Below are 15272 nucleotides of genomic sequence, written 5' to 3'. Positions count from 1 at the left end.
CTACATGATTAGAGTGTGACAGTCGCGATCATCTCTTGAGCGACAACTAAAAAATAATAGCTGCGGTTTCACTAATGCTGAACCTGGTTACAGAGCGAGAGCTGTGGTGTATCGGGCAACTCGACGCGGCTTGGCATCTGTAACGTTGAGTGCGTTGCACTAACTGTCCCTCTGGCAGGCGGCAGTTAAATTAATGGTTCATCGCAAGAAGTTGGTCACCAAATGAACGCTGCGGCCTATTCTATACCGCTTTCTAGCGGGAATCGAAAGGTCAAAGGTCAAGCCACGCTTGACCCCTGGCTCACTTGAAGGTCAGCCGGCAACGCACGGTGAATCGGCTTTACCGAGCGTAATGAAGCTTTCGCTTCAAAATGGCTATTCGTGCCGCCAACTACACAAATGCACGGCGTACTCCTGCTTCTAAAAACTGCAGATCGTTATGTCCATTTGGGAGCAGTGGTCTTTTCAGGTATCAAGAGAGAAAAGAAAAATGTCAAAATCTTTGAGCATGAGGTCACCAAATTTTTGGTTTTGGGTTTTGCTGCAAGAGCTGCTACAAGGAGCCGGAATCGGCGGATGTTGAATGTGTACACAGTCAACATCGGCTTATGTGACTGCGCACTTAGTAGAACAGGTTTAGGCACGAAATGTTTATAGGTCTCAGACTTCACTGTTTTACTCTAGGCGTTAAGCGTTCTAAAAACACAACAAGCAAGATGGCAGATGCCGGGGCTGGCAAAAATCTTTTCCTTCCTTTTTACTATTACTTTTAATAAAACCACTACCACCACCACGAAGATGGCAACAGCTTTCTCCGAGCTCTGTGCGTTACAGTGCAGGGTATAGCACTTCGAAACTTGTTATGCATGAATGCGTATAACGGCTGTTTTCACATCTTGTTGTCCGCGAATGTGTTTCCGTCGGTCCACACAAAAGGTGCGGATTTTTCGCTAAAGGCAATTAATTTCGCCAAATACTCGGCGTAATGGACGAAATTGGTGAAATACTGGTAACTCCTCCAGAAAAACGGACAAAAATAATAAAATAATTAACTAATAGAAATAATTTAATGATTAATAACAAAAGGTAAGACCCCACCCCTTAAGGGTAAAATAAATAAAAATAAATGACAAATTCTTTTACCAGTGAACTTAATTAACTACCATCGATAAATAATTACAATACAATGCAACAGAGGAGACAACGGAACTCGAAATGCTTAAGAAGGCTTAAGTGTAGCTTCAATTTTTTTGCATCATAAATAACTGCGACGCCATTGAAAGGCACGGGCCAATCACAGGCGAAATTCTGGTATCAGACTTCCTCACCAGAAACACCCTCCTCTCCTCCGCCCGCAACCTGCCGCGTAGACGGGGCGGTTGGGAGGTGCGTCGGCGTCGCGGCACACACCCACGTGACGAAGGCATGGCAGGAGATCGCTGTGCTGCTGCCCCATTGCCCCTCCATCGCCGTCGGCATCGAGCAATGCTAGAGCCTGACGGGAGACTGGAGCAGCCGACTGCAGTATGACACAGAATACCGGTCAGTCGCTATTCAGACAATAGGATGCAAGAGTTTTTCCTAAACTACCACAGCCGGGGTCCTCTGTTCACAATATACTAGCAAAATTACTACAAGCCAACTGTAACAGGGCACTTCAGAAAGCGTGCTGTTACTTTGAATATTTTACTGTCTTTCCTCTCCCACGTGGTGTCACCGCTACTCGTCTCCTAGAGGTAGCTCCAAGTCCGAGTGGTCTCCGCAAGAAATTCCGTTCAAAACCTGCCGACGCATCGATCGCTGCGAGAAATCTACAAACAATTTTGGCGAGTTGGTTTTCCTATTCCATCGTTAGAGCGCAACGGACAGCACACAAAATAAAGGACAACATACGCAGCTGCGTTGTGTCCTTTTTTCTGTATCCCGACTGTCATGCTGTAACCAAGGAATTGAGAAAGCTGCGCTCAAAGAAGGCAGTGAGTGATGAAGGCAGCAGCCACATTCACAAAACGACACGATTTACTTTAGCTGTTATAATGACTGCATGAGTCAATGCGAGTGATATCACAGACAGCGAATAACAAGCGCGAAGCATAAGTGACATGTGGTTCGAGGCAGCTGTGGCGAATGGCGTTCATGCGTGCCTGAATTATAATTTCAACACAATTGGTATACATGCATAACCAAGCTGAAATTTCTTGCGCCCCGAAATTATTTTAAGTTTAATTCTTTTCTCCCGTCGTTTCGCTTCGGCTTTAAATGCCCGGCAGTGCCCGTGACGTAAAAAACGAGTTCAGGCAACGTTGTCAAGAGAAGGCATAGAAATGCTGCAATAAAATCACTACTTTGTCAATGTGATTCACACAAACTCAGGTCTACCTGCCCGGAAAGACACAATGACAAGAATTGAACAGACAGCTATTACATCGCTGAATTCATATACGTCTCGTGACCCCAACGTCGCCTGAACTCGTTTTCTACGTCGTACATATGGCCACCGTACGGCTGTCGAAAGTGAAACAAGGAATATCAGTGAAATCATTTAATGCCAAGTTATATGCCGGACTCAACAAATTCCAAGTGACGGTTAGAGTTAGCTGTTGTCTTGGGCATCCTTGAAACGAAAGCTCTGAGAGCCGAAATTCTCTCTGTCCCTCATAAAAACAAAAATGAAGATTTAAACCACCAACCAATCCTCACCTGTTAGGTGTAGTGGAATTCGTACGGTGCTGATTTGGATGCCGGCTGCAAGTCGCCCCAATACGCGACGCATGCATTCCACACGACTGCGTGGCTGCAGACGACGGCTCCGCCGGGGGTTGCTGGTGTCTTGCGAGCATCCGCTGCGAGAATCAGACAACGTTCCCTATCATCCGCTGAGAAAGCTGCAGCTTCAAAATTGATGTGGATTAGCACTGCTAATCCAGTATATATACAAAGCGAAAGCTGTCGGCGTTAGTTGTGTTCATTGGCGTTGTCAACATTCTAGATGCCGATGATTTTGATGAAAGGAAGGGAGCATAACTGGCTCCCTGGGTTAGTGGACGCCTCATTCGCGTTTTGATGTCGGTGGCGGTGGTGATACATGTGGGCTGAATGAATTAGCGCTGGCAATGTTGGGGCAGACACGCGGCATCGCAGCGAGAGGCCGCAGCGTTCATTTCGTGACCAGCAACCTCTGGCGATCAACCATTAACGGCCAACTGCCAGGGAGCAGGGTGGCCGCGTTGCCTGTCCAGTGCGCGGAACGCAATCAAAGCAGGTTTTTGCAGTTGGACACCGACGCCACCTACATGAAGGCGAGATTGGGGGTGTCCACCGACCCAGGGATCCGAGCCAGTTGTGCGCCTTTCCTTTCGAGAAAATGAACGGCCTCTCCAACATTGTCAACGCCAATGAATCCAATAAGCGCCGGAGGCTCACTTGTTTTGTTTGGTTTTTATTGCGAAATCAATACTACGCCAGGTCTAACCGCTCCTCGCGTATGCCGTGCCCCCCCCCTCCCCCCAACCCCTCGGGAGCCGGCGCTGCGCTTAGCTGTTGGTCTCTCATGTGATGTGACGAACTCCTCGCCTTGCGCTCGGTCTGCGGCGGCTTCACTTGGATATATAGCGGTGCGCTACGCGTTGGTTGATCATTGTCGCCGTGGAAGTTACCGACGAAGAGTCTATATTTGAATCTAGTTGCTCCACAGCTTCGGAAAAGTTACATTTATAGGCGGAAGCTAAGCAAGCTAGGAAGAATGAGAGAAAGAGGCTGCAACGTGTCCAGGAAACAGAGGAACAACGAGAAGAACGATCGCGAAAACGACGAGATGCCGAAGCAGCTAAGCGAGCCACTTTAGAAGGTGAGTCTAGTCCTGCTAGACGGAATGAAACCATGAGACGACGACGTGCCGAGGAAGCAGAAAAACAACAGGCCGAACGTCTTTCGCAATTCAACCAGGTTTAACCAGAGCTAGACCACAGCCAATTTTTGAGAAAGGTAAATGACACAGTGTCTCGCATATCTAGGTGGACACCTGAACTCCGCCGTAAGGGAAGGAATAAAGGGGGGAGGAAAAGAAAAAGAAAGAAAGAGGAAAATGAAAACTGAAAACGGGGTATTATGAGTAAAGGCACGGTGCGGCGCAGCGGCGGAGCACCCGCGGCACGGTGGAACTAGTGGCGCATGCGCAACAGTGACTAGGGACGCTTATGTGAAGTGCGCGGCTGACTGGCCTAGTGTAGCTCTCGCTACAAGACAGCAGCCCGAGGCACTGTCACAGAGCGGTGAGAAAGGATTAGGCCGGTCAAACGATTAGGCCAAGCGAAAAGAACCGTGGAAAAGACGCATCGTCTGCATTTTTTGCCAAGAGCACAAGGACTCTGCACATTTAGTGATGGAAATTGCTCTGAGACTTGGCCAGATTACCCTGCATCTAAGAGGGACTGCACTAAAGGACAGCTTACTCCTTTTTTGACTCCTACAGAGGCTTATTCACGTTTAGAGTGTAGGACCACGCAATATCCTAAAACGCGCGTCAGCTAGAAGCCCCGAGTGGTCTAGAATAATGATTGGTGCCACTTCCTTGAGTGAACATGAGACAAGTTCCGGTTCCTTATTCAGGTTTATCATTGTTTGGCATTTTGCATCAAGGCTCCACAGCTGCCCATTTTCGCTGCAATATGGAACGTGTTCTGCTGTTTTCTACCGCGAATGTCATCTTTTACTGCGAATTGTTAATCTAAGTTACTACTGAAACATACTCAGACTTGACTCCCTCCGCCGGGAGGCTCGTACCAAAATAGTGACCATTATATATTCCCACCACTGACTTGGCAAGCACCACTCTATAAATAAGTGAGCTGCACATAAGGTTTTATTTCATAGCACACACTGTACTGCCACTCCTTGTGTTTCGCTCAATATTTTGAATCACTTTACACTGCAGACATTAGCAACCAGCGACAGATCACACGTTATGATATACATCATGCTAAACCACAAATGTAATCTATTAGTGTTTCAACCGTCCTTCACCGCCTTTTTATTGGTATCCAACTGAACTCCATCAGTGTCGTGCACGGACTCAATTCTTTTCAGTCAAACGCATTCCCACACGTGGGACGTGATAAGCCAAACTCCATGGCAGTGCATAGCGCTATATTTTTTAGTGCCTTAGCCCTAGAGCTCCCTCTGAGCCCCTTAGCGGTTGTCTGTCTGAATCCACCGGGGTGTAGGCGGCTATCCGGAACACCTACGTGACGCGACCTTCGACGGCATCAAAATCTGCCAATCGGGTTGTGAGCAAACTGCCCGCCCTCGTAGGTGGCAGTTCCGTTAAGGACCAGTCGAGAGATGTTGCTCGGGAAAAGAAACCTGGCTCTCACAAGCCGCACCGGTGGCAGCACCTGCCATCGCAGGGCAGTGGCGCATCGCTTAACTGCCGCACCACTGTGCTAGGAGCGTTAAGAGGGCTCGCAGCGATCGATGAATGGAAAGTAGACAATGACCAATTCCGCATGTTGTGCTTGGCGCATGACAGCAATAGATGATTATGTGCCGCTAAACCCAATTCAACACTCAACTCATTTCCGAATAAATGGCCTTTAACCTATTACCGCTCTAGCGTAATCAAGTTAAACTAAGCACAACTAGTGCTACCACACCTATGTCTCATCTGGCCTAACCATGCTAAATTGTCTGTCATTTTTTTTCTCATTTCAAATATCCGTGACAAGCACTATTCGAGATGAGAGTCCAGTCCCAATGTGCTTACTGCACGAAAGAGAAGAGAATTCGTCATGGCATAGCTTTTGTCTGTTTTCAACGAGGCCTACTGCCCTCAGCTGGCCTTCTTGTGGTCAAGTCTTACGTCCCGTTTTGCTGAAACTCTGCCGCATAATCTGCTGCTTCCACAAATCCCGCAAGCTTCATGAGTCTTCACATCTTCTGAAGATTAGTTCCAAGCCAGAATAAAGGGGTTACTACAGGTTGAGGTCGATAGAGGACCTTTCCAGCACTACTAAGGAATCGCGTGTAAAAAACAGGTTATCAGCATCATTAGCTTCAAAAATCCGCCGCTAAATACGGTCGCCTGGCGGAGCAAACATGAACTATCTTAGCGACTTTTTCAAAAGAGCCGCGAGCGGGTTGCACTTGATTCTCAACGCTATTAAAAAACTGCCTGGTTCTCGTTAGCCTCTCTTTACAACCTCAGCAAACTTTAACTAGCGTTTTCATTGTAGTTCCTGAAAATCCTAAACACTCCATGGCCTTCCTCATGCTGTTCTTCAACGTACACCATATTTCTGAGACAGAATCACACCTTATCATTAAACCATGCAGATCAGCCTGATAGCTTCTGCCATAACATTAGAGGAGTGCCTGGGAAAAATGGCTTGGCTGTGTGATGAGGAGGGCCAGCGCGATGAAAGGTGGGTGAGCACAGAAGCACTCACCGTGGCTGCACGAACATCGCTGAAACGCTTCGCTTCAACGAGCTTATTGTAGAGCGCTCCTTTTGGTGCCTACTCCAGAGTGAGGTAGACACGTGTTTCGTCGTGGAACCAGTTAAACAGTTCCAGACTATTCTGGTGCCTGCAAGGGAAGCACACAGTGAAGAAGTCTTAGTCCTTGCTTTTTAACGTCCAAACGAAACGAGAAAAGACGAAGGCAAACAACAGGACGAAACGCCACCTTCAAATAGTTTATTACGCACACGGAACGTACATGTATAATTTTCACCGGCACATGCGCAGACAGGTCACCCAATGGTCACGATCGCAAAGATGAAGCACGCTTGTAACAGCTCACTGACTTTCGTCTGATTACTTTTACCTAAAATGCCTACGTAAGTGCAGTACGGGACTCGCACAGGGGTATTTTGTAAACCGCTGAAGAGGTGCTTTACGAAATCCCCCTGTCATGCGGCCACTCCTACATGGGACAAAGTGGACGGTGCGTCAATGAGCGAGCAAAGGAACGTGAGCGAAATGTGGAACAAATGAAGGAAGCTACGCATTTACCGAATCACATTAAAAGGTGCGAGTCTTGCACTTATGGGCCATGCTACATTGAAATGAAGATGAAAATTTGGCTTTTGGAGGAAAGGAAATGGTGCATTAACTGTCATGTCTCATCGGACACCCGAACCGCGCCGTAAGGGTAGGCGCACGCATTCTCGGTAAAACTAAATACACGAAAGCCAGGGCGCTGTTAGAAGCGTTTTCTATCAAAACGATAGGCAACCAGTGGGTAAAGGACACTTCGATTGGATTGTACGCGGCAGAGTAGAGATTCCTGGAGTGTGCTTCACCATGTCTATTGCGATCTTTGGGCGGCCTGTCTGGGCATGTGCCGATGACAGCTACATATGTACGTTTCGTGTATGTAATAACGTAGTTGGAAGCGGCGCCTCGTCCTGTTGCCTACCTTCGTGTTTTGCCTTTTTTTTCGCACCTGAAAAATCAACAATGAACTAGAACAATGGTAAGATCTCTTGAGTGGTCTTAGATACGTACTGGAAGATACGCATAATAGTGTTCGGCTGATATGTCTTCTAAATCTAGATTTAAATAATGCGAAACACAATTTACACTATGATCAAACTGCTAACAACTTAGAGTATTTTTGGAATTCGTCAATGCTAAAGAGCGTTCAAAAACAGGCACTCCGAGCCGAGCAGACACAGGAAACCAACGGTCACTTAAAAAGCATTAAGCGGAGACAAGGACACGATGTATTCAAAGAGGGCCTTATTCACGGTCTCCTTTCCTTTTTTTCGCGAAAGAAAGACTGTCAACTCAATTATTATGCCTGCCTACCTTCCTCACATTCACTATTTTCCTGAGTGATTAGTGAAAACAATACAAACCTGAATATAGGCAACAACACTGACGCTGATAAAAGCGACTGCACAGGTTTCTAAATGTGAAGCTGGTCCATTTGTCGCGAATTCTAAGAAATTCTAGTGATTGACTGTCTCATGCTTGTAAATAAAGCACACCAAGGGTCGCAGCGGCCCTTTCTCCGCTGCGCCCCTTGCGAGCCTGGCCGATCGCTTACAAGCGTCGTCCTTCCCCCGAGCTTCTTCCGCGACGTTGTTCCTCTATTCGACTGGCGCGAGCTTGAACCGCGCATAGAGACTCCGGGGCGTTCCAGCGAAACGTCAGTGCTCCCCGGCAGTGAAGTGACCATATCCAAGCGACCAAAGGAAGCAACACTGAGCTGGTCCCAGAGGCGTGTTGCGACGCCACCAGTCATGGCATAGGTCGAGGCTCGAGCACCCATCCTCTGTGTTGACTGCGTACGTTCGCCTAAAGCGGCGAGGTGAAATGCCGCAGAGTGCGCGTTTGCAGAGTGCGCGTCTGAGTCCCGGTCGATATTAGCGGTGCACTCCCTGAAGTACAAACTTTCCAGCTATTTTTTATTCGTTTCAGGCAAATGATTACATCAGCTGTCACTTACAATCACCAGTTTAGCCAATCAACGCGCACACGAAAAATTTGCGACAGCATTCGTGACGTCACAGGTTCGTCTATCGTGACATCTGTTTGATCTAAATCCAATTTCGATTTCTCGGTTTTTGCAGTTTTAAATTTCTTCTACTCTGTATTTTCAAAGGCGGCTTTTGCCGGATAAAAGGGACTCTAAAGAATGTGGTGTTGTTATCGGCTCAAAATAATAAAAAAAAAAGACAGGTTGCCCCTTAAATAACCCCGCAAGGTTGAAATTTATCCGGAGAGTACAGTACGTCTCTTTCTCTCTCCCTTCTTTCATTCTCTACTTCTTCCCTTCCCTCATGGTGTGGTTGAGGTGTCCACCGAACTCGGGATAATGGCAACCCTGACTGCTACATGTAGACCGGCAATCTTCGCCTTAGAAGTTAATGACTGTATCTGCAAAAGAAGCAAGGTAATCTTCGAGCTAGAATGTAGCACGACTCAGTGTGTTAGAAGGTACATACACTGAAAGCCCATTCGTGCCAATGCGGGTAGGAAACCCACCAAACTTACCTCATCTGAGCGTGTATTTCGATTTCTTGAATGAGCTGATGCTCCAAGCGACATCGCTGCAGCTGAGACTTGTGTAGCACCTGCACGCATAACGTTGGTGATGAAGATTAATTTATACTGTCACGTACTGGTGACGGGGGTCCAGGCAGTGAGGAAGCCAGCGAATTGGGATTCTAAAAATAAACTTTACTGGGGCTGCACTGCGCCCTGTACTGCACTGCACTTTGAACTGCACTGCACCCTGCACCTGCACTGCACCCAGCTGGCGACACAGCGGCGGCATTTTCTCACGCTTGACTCGGTGGGGATGACCTTCCCCTTTAGTTCCCGAAGAAGGACGCCTGGGGCAGCAACCGACGATAGACAGACGACGGGGGAATAAAAGGACGGCACGTCAAGTAAATAGCCGTGTCCGACCGGAGAGAGCTCGCCGCAGTTGATGCCCGCGGTGCCGCAGGGAACACAGGTGTTTTCGATGGACACATTGCAGCTTGCAGTACTGTTGCGCCGCAATAGGAAATAGCAGCGAACTTGCGATTTCTCCTCGCCCATTCCCACGGGTGACCCCGCATGCCGCAGTTCTGTGCAACTTTTCCCATCTTGGAGAAATGTGCCTCGTGATGGATTGGCCACCGCCTGATGAAGGGGCGGCACCTTAGGGGATTTAAGGAGCGTGCTGAGTGAGAAAAGACACTGTGGGTCCTGGCGACAAGGCTCATCCAGTCGTTCGAGTCATGAACTCTTAATTTTTGACTCGTTGCTCTTTCATTCATATGTAATAAGTTTCGTCAAAGTGCCATTAAACCCGCTTGTTTTCGTTTTCCCAAACTGAAAGTTTCATCTTTCCTCAGCCCGAAGACTTGGAAACGCTACCCGATGGAGCCCGCGATCGAGTTAGCCGGCGCCCGGCGACAACTGGTTGTCATCGGTGGGCTGCCGCTACCCGAGTCGTAACAGCCCACAATGGACTCAATCACTCGGCAGCGGCGAAAGCAACAAGCGTGCTCGGCGGTCGTCGAACAGAATGCCCGCCGCTCTCAGCCGCGCTCAGTTTAAAGCTGATAGCGAACTGTCGAGACAGGACTTCGAAAGTAACTGCGACATTCTGGAACAATGTATACTCAGCTCTACCTGAATGCGATCAATCGATATGCATATGTTCGCGTCTTGGATCGCAAACAAAAAGATAAATCCGCGTTTGGCAGCTTTGAAGAATGAACAACGTGCAAAGATTCGCGGAGTATGGCGCAAGGAAAGCTTTGACCAAAGTGCACAATGTCACAAGATACTGTGGGTCCACTCTGGGGTCGGAGACCTATTTCACCTCCGCCCCACATAAGCGGACCACCAGGCCAGACGAAAGCTTTTACCCATTGGAAGCAGGTGGTTGTTACCCAGAGGCACTGGGCATCGACCATCGCACCCTTCCCCCTTCCTTCCTTCCTTCATACGAGATGGAAACTCAAACCACTTGGCCACAGCTGCGGTCGCATGCAGAGCGTTTATCCACAGTTTCTTCACAGGGTAGTTAGAATGCGCCTAGCTAAGCGTTTCAAATGCCTCGCATTTTTAACACCTTGCATGAACACACGAGTACTAAACAACATTTCAGCAACCTTCTGACTTTTTTGTTTTAAATTTTAGGTCTGATTAGCAAATTTCAACATTTCGTTGGCAGTGTTAATGAAGCTCTCCGTCCGTTCAGCCCTGCTTCCTTAGATTCTCAGTACACAAGCAATCTGTGTGTTGGCTACTACGTGAAGTATTACAGTCAAAAGACAAGAAATAGCGCAGCAATATTAAAATTTTCCATTTCAGCAGTTTGAGGTGTTCTTATATTGTCACGTAGTGGTGAAGGCAGGGAGTCGAGAAGGAAGACGACCAGGCTTGCGCCAAAGATGAATGCTTGACCGGCCGATCTCCCGGCCCCAAACAGAAACCGTTCGGCGACGGCGGAAGCACCAAGTGTGCTCGGCGATCACGACGGAACAGAATTTGTGCCGCTCAAGGGCTGCGCCCAATTTAAAGGCGACGAATGACTTAAGAGATGAAGCACTGAAATCACCTACGACAATCTCGAACGTCGTATAAACAGTCGCGCGGTTACAGTCTTGCAAACCTGGTCACCTTTCACATCCCAGCTATCACGTCACGTGCTGGCGGATACGAGAAGGGACAAATGAGCGCTAAAAAGCTAAGCAGCAATACGAAACCTGCAATGAAGTTTGCTGTGTCAGTCACAGCGCTGTAACATACAGCCTAGAGAAAGGACCAAGCAATGAAGAGAACGGAGCAAGCTTCCTCCGAGTCCTTTCCTACGCCGCATATTCCTGCGCTTGAAGGCATGAGCTACCAATGTCTACGACGCTCATATGCAGCCACACGTATCAAGAGTCAGGTGACTGGACTATGCCAAGAGCATCTAGGCAAACGAGCTTATCAAAAACGCGCCTCTAATCGTCTGGATTGTTGTCTCGCGCTTATCGCGGCCGAAGTGACTGACGACGGTAATTTTTGTTTGTGCAGTAGGACAGTTGGAGTGCCACCTGGGCACGTTGCCAATACGGCAGTACCTGGGTTCCGGAAAAAACATCTTCAGATAAAACGTCCCCATTTGCGAAGTGGGAAAAATGTCCCAGTTAGATGCCGTCAAACGTGACAGGTACGACAGCCAGGGTTATTTCTTCTTATTCCTTCTTTAGAGACATCCGTTTTTTGTGTACGTGCGCCATATTATCTTGACAACACGTGTGTGCGGACAATGTCCAGCTGATGAATAATGGATTATGCATCATGCATCTGCGGAGCTAACTTCCTGGATAATATAGGCCCAAGCTAGTCTAGATAAAGTGCACTAATGTATTGGTCAGCCTACACTGATATATATATAGATGTGCACACCGTAGATTTCGTACATGGCCCCGTAGATAGGAGGTATCAAAAGCTAGAACTTCGCTATTAATACATTGGCGGAATCATAGAAACGAAAACGGTTACATCTTTGCCATCTCTGGTCTTATTCGCGCAGTTCTACCTTTAATTCAAATCTACCAACTGGCCCACAATAACTTTCTATTTAGGAGATAACTTCTCTAGGTTGTCTAATATATCTTGGGAAGAGAAGACGAAGAAAAGCGGCAGAATAAATAAGAAGGCCTAAATAGAATCCATGCTGTTTTAAGGAGGTTATCCGTATAAGAAATTTAGGGAGGAAAGGTGCAGTAATCCGTCAGCCAGCGCTTCCGGATTTAGTTCGAATGCACTTCACCGGTATTTTCTCACAGTTCCCCGCTCCGTACGGGATGGGGCAGAAATATAGAGAGAGAGAGAAGGAAGGTGGAAGAGGAGCCGGTGAAGGGGGCGAAAAGAGAATACACGTGGCGGCACTTGGGTGAAACAGTTCCGTGCGGACAGAGGTATTCCTGAGAGGAGGTTCTCGCTCAGCTCTGGTGGCGTGATTCGATGGAGCCCCAATTAACCCTTACAAAAATTTCTTTAGACACCCTCTGGACAATCTATATACAATACCTAGACAACCGTTTATAGGCAATACATATCACATAGACAGTCTAGAGGTAATCTACAGAGTTATTGCCATACAATATTTAGGAGATTTTGTATACAGGCTATGAATAGACAAAAGGAAATATCTATAGGAAGGGAATTAAGACGAGCAAAACTGTCTATAGACCATTTTAGTTAAGGTCAGAAGCGGTGCGCCTCCACCTCCGCACTTGCGATCGCTTTAGTTATGATGAAAACTGCCAGTGGCTACTGGACACACCAGTCGCATTGCGGAAAGACAATGGATGCAACCGAGGCTCATGCTCGGAGCGTTGCACGCATGCAGCGACGGACCAAGTAGAGGACAAACGCTCTCTGGAAGCTGCCCGCACACGCGCTGTGCAGCAACGGGCCCCTGTGCGTGTCCAAACAATTTCTCAGGCAAAAAGGGACTCGTAAAGTTTCCCATAACATGAAAACAATCGTCGTGCCATCACGCGTGACGTCACTGCGTTAATCATTTCACGAAGTAGCTAGCGGGTATCACTGAACTTGCTGCGATCTCTCCGTAGCTTTGGCTGTTGGCTACTGATCCCAAGGTCGCGGGATCGAATCGTGGCAGCGGCGGCCTTATTGCGATGAAGGCCACATGCAAAAATGCACGTGTTCCCTCCGCTATGGCGTCCCTCACTGCCCATACTGTGCCGCTTCGGGACGGTAAACCCCACAATTTGCAGCCTGAAAGACGCGGGTTCGATCCCGGCCGCGGCGGTCGCACTTAAAGGGGGCGAAATTCTAGAGGTCCGTGCACTGTGCGATGTTAGTCCACGTTAAAGAACCCCATCCGGTCGAAGTTTCCGGAGCCCTTCACTACGGCGTCCCTCATAGCTTGAGTAGCCTGCGACGTTAAACTCCCATAGACCAAACCATTTTTTTTAATATCAGTGATCGTACATGCGGTTAAGCGGTTGTAATTTTTTGTCTGTTAAATAACTGCGACGTCATCAAAGGGCTTGGGCCAATAACCAGCGCAACTCTGGTATCAGTCTTCCTCACCTGCGACAACCACCTCTCCCCGTGCGGAGTAGGCGGGGCGTTTGGGAGGTGCGTAGGCGTCGCAGCTCACACCCACGTGACGAAGGCATGGCAGCAAGGAGCTGGCTGTCCTGCTGCTCGAGGCCCCCTCCATTGCCGTCGGCATCGAGCAATGCATGAGCCTGACGGGAGACCGGAGCTGTCGCCTGCAGTATGACACAGAGTAGCCGTCAGCAGCCGTAATGACAATACATACAAGAGTATTCCCTGAAATGCCACAGCCGGGGTTCTCTGTTTACACTATACAGGCAAACTTACTACAGGCTCCACTGTTACAGGGCACTTCACAAACATGCTTTTTTATGTTATGTTGAACGTGGTGCCATTGCTACTCCCCTCCTGGTGCTGGCTCTAACCCCGAGTGGTCTGCGCAAGACAGACCGTGCGTTGGTTTTCGTATTCCATGGTTACAGCGTGATGGACAGCACACAGAATAAAGGACACAACACAACATAAGGAACTGCGTTGTGTCCTTTACTCTGTATCCCGACTGCGTGCTGTAGCCAAGGAATACAGAAAACTACGCTCAAAGATGGAAGCGAGCGGTGAAGTCAGAACAGCCACAATTACAAAATGGCAGGCTCTACTTTGACTGTTATGACCACCTGAGTCAACGCAAGTGATATCACAGACAGTCTTGAAGAGGTGGAGGAACCAGAGTTACCTCCCTATTAGGTCACCAGAAGGCAGTACCTTTGCTAAGTGCTACACTTCCTCTAGCTTTCTTAGCCTTTTATGTCTTCGCCAAAACGATGTAGACGCTGAAGAAAAATGTATAACAACCGGCTGCCAGTCACAGCTTAGCGGACATGCTAATATAGTCGGCAAGGATAAATATATGTTACCCACATGCCTATTGTATTTCCTGGTGCGGCCACCTGTAAGCCCAATCACAGGCAGATGTTGCAAGTCATCTAAATAGACAGCAAAGCAGAGCACTCAATAGTGTAAGGCGCATGTTGGCGACTATGCTTATCAGGGTGCAGAGAATTTTATTAAAAAATACCAAAAATTGGTTTTACTATATAGTGTGCTGAGGAACAGAGATCAGCTAAGAAAGAGTTTGGTTCACGTGACAGCCTCGTCTGCCCCAGATGCACCCGTACCCAGATTACTTGAGATCGGGTAGGCCCTGTCGGCAATGGTAAGCTATACGAGTTGCCTTGTATAGAACCCAGATGTGCGAAACTTGAAAAGGATCGCGAAATAGTTCGATATATTCATAATTCGATATATATTTTTTTAGTACACACTGCAGACCCTTGTCAGGGTCTAAGTAGGACCGGCATGTATATATAACAGTAGTTTAGAAATATGCAGAACACAATCAAACAAAACAAGCATAATAATGGAGTGACAAATGTTACTAAACTGAACCACGCCATAACATGATTCCAATCGGATATTTTACGCGGAAAACGCGAATACTTTAAACAATTTAGTGTAAGTTTTGTAAATGGTTCCCATACTATCGAAGCATATTCGAGGTTTGGACTGATGTGTGCGTTATATGTCAATGGTTTTACGTTGGGATAAAAATTTCTAAATGCCTCAGGAAACGTAGTTTAAAAACAAGGAAGACCATATGTTATCTATGTATGAATTCCAAGAAAGATTGTTAGTTATGGTTACACCTCGATATTTGCATCTGTCAACCTGCTTTAGTGGTGATCA

At 47.7% G+C, this 15272-nt stretch overlaps 1 long non-coding RNA gene across 1 annotated transcript; it reads right to left on the bottom strand.

Annotated features, from left to right (window-relative positions):
* Positions 1-1344: 1344 nt before the first annotated feature.
* LOC144100338 (uncharacterized) lies at positions 1345-6527 on the bottom strand. The gene is made up of 3 exons (XR_013307620.1): positions 6444-6527; positions 2701-2843; positions 1345-1519 (listed from the first exon to the last, which is right to left on the bottom strand). It is a non-coding gene; the product is annotated as an uncharacterized LOC144100338 (long non-coding RNA).
* Positions 6528-15272: the final 8745 nt, after the last annotated feature.

This window comes from Amblyomma americanum, chromosome 8 (assembly GCF_052857255.1).
Source record: "Amblyomma americanum isolate KBUSLIRL-KWMA chromosome 8, ASM5285725v1, whole genome shotgun sequence".
Lineage (NCBI taxonomy): Eukaryota > Metazoa > Arthropoda > Arachnida > Ixodida > Ixodidae > Amblyomma > Amblyomma americanum.
This window is presented reverse-complemented; position numbering and strand designations above follow the sequence as displayed.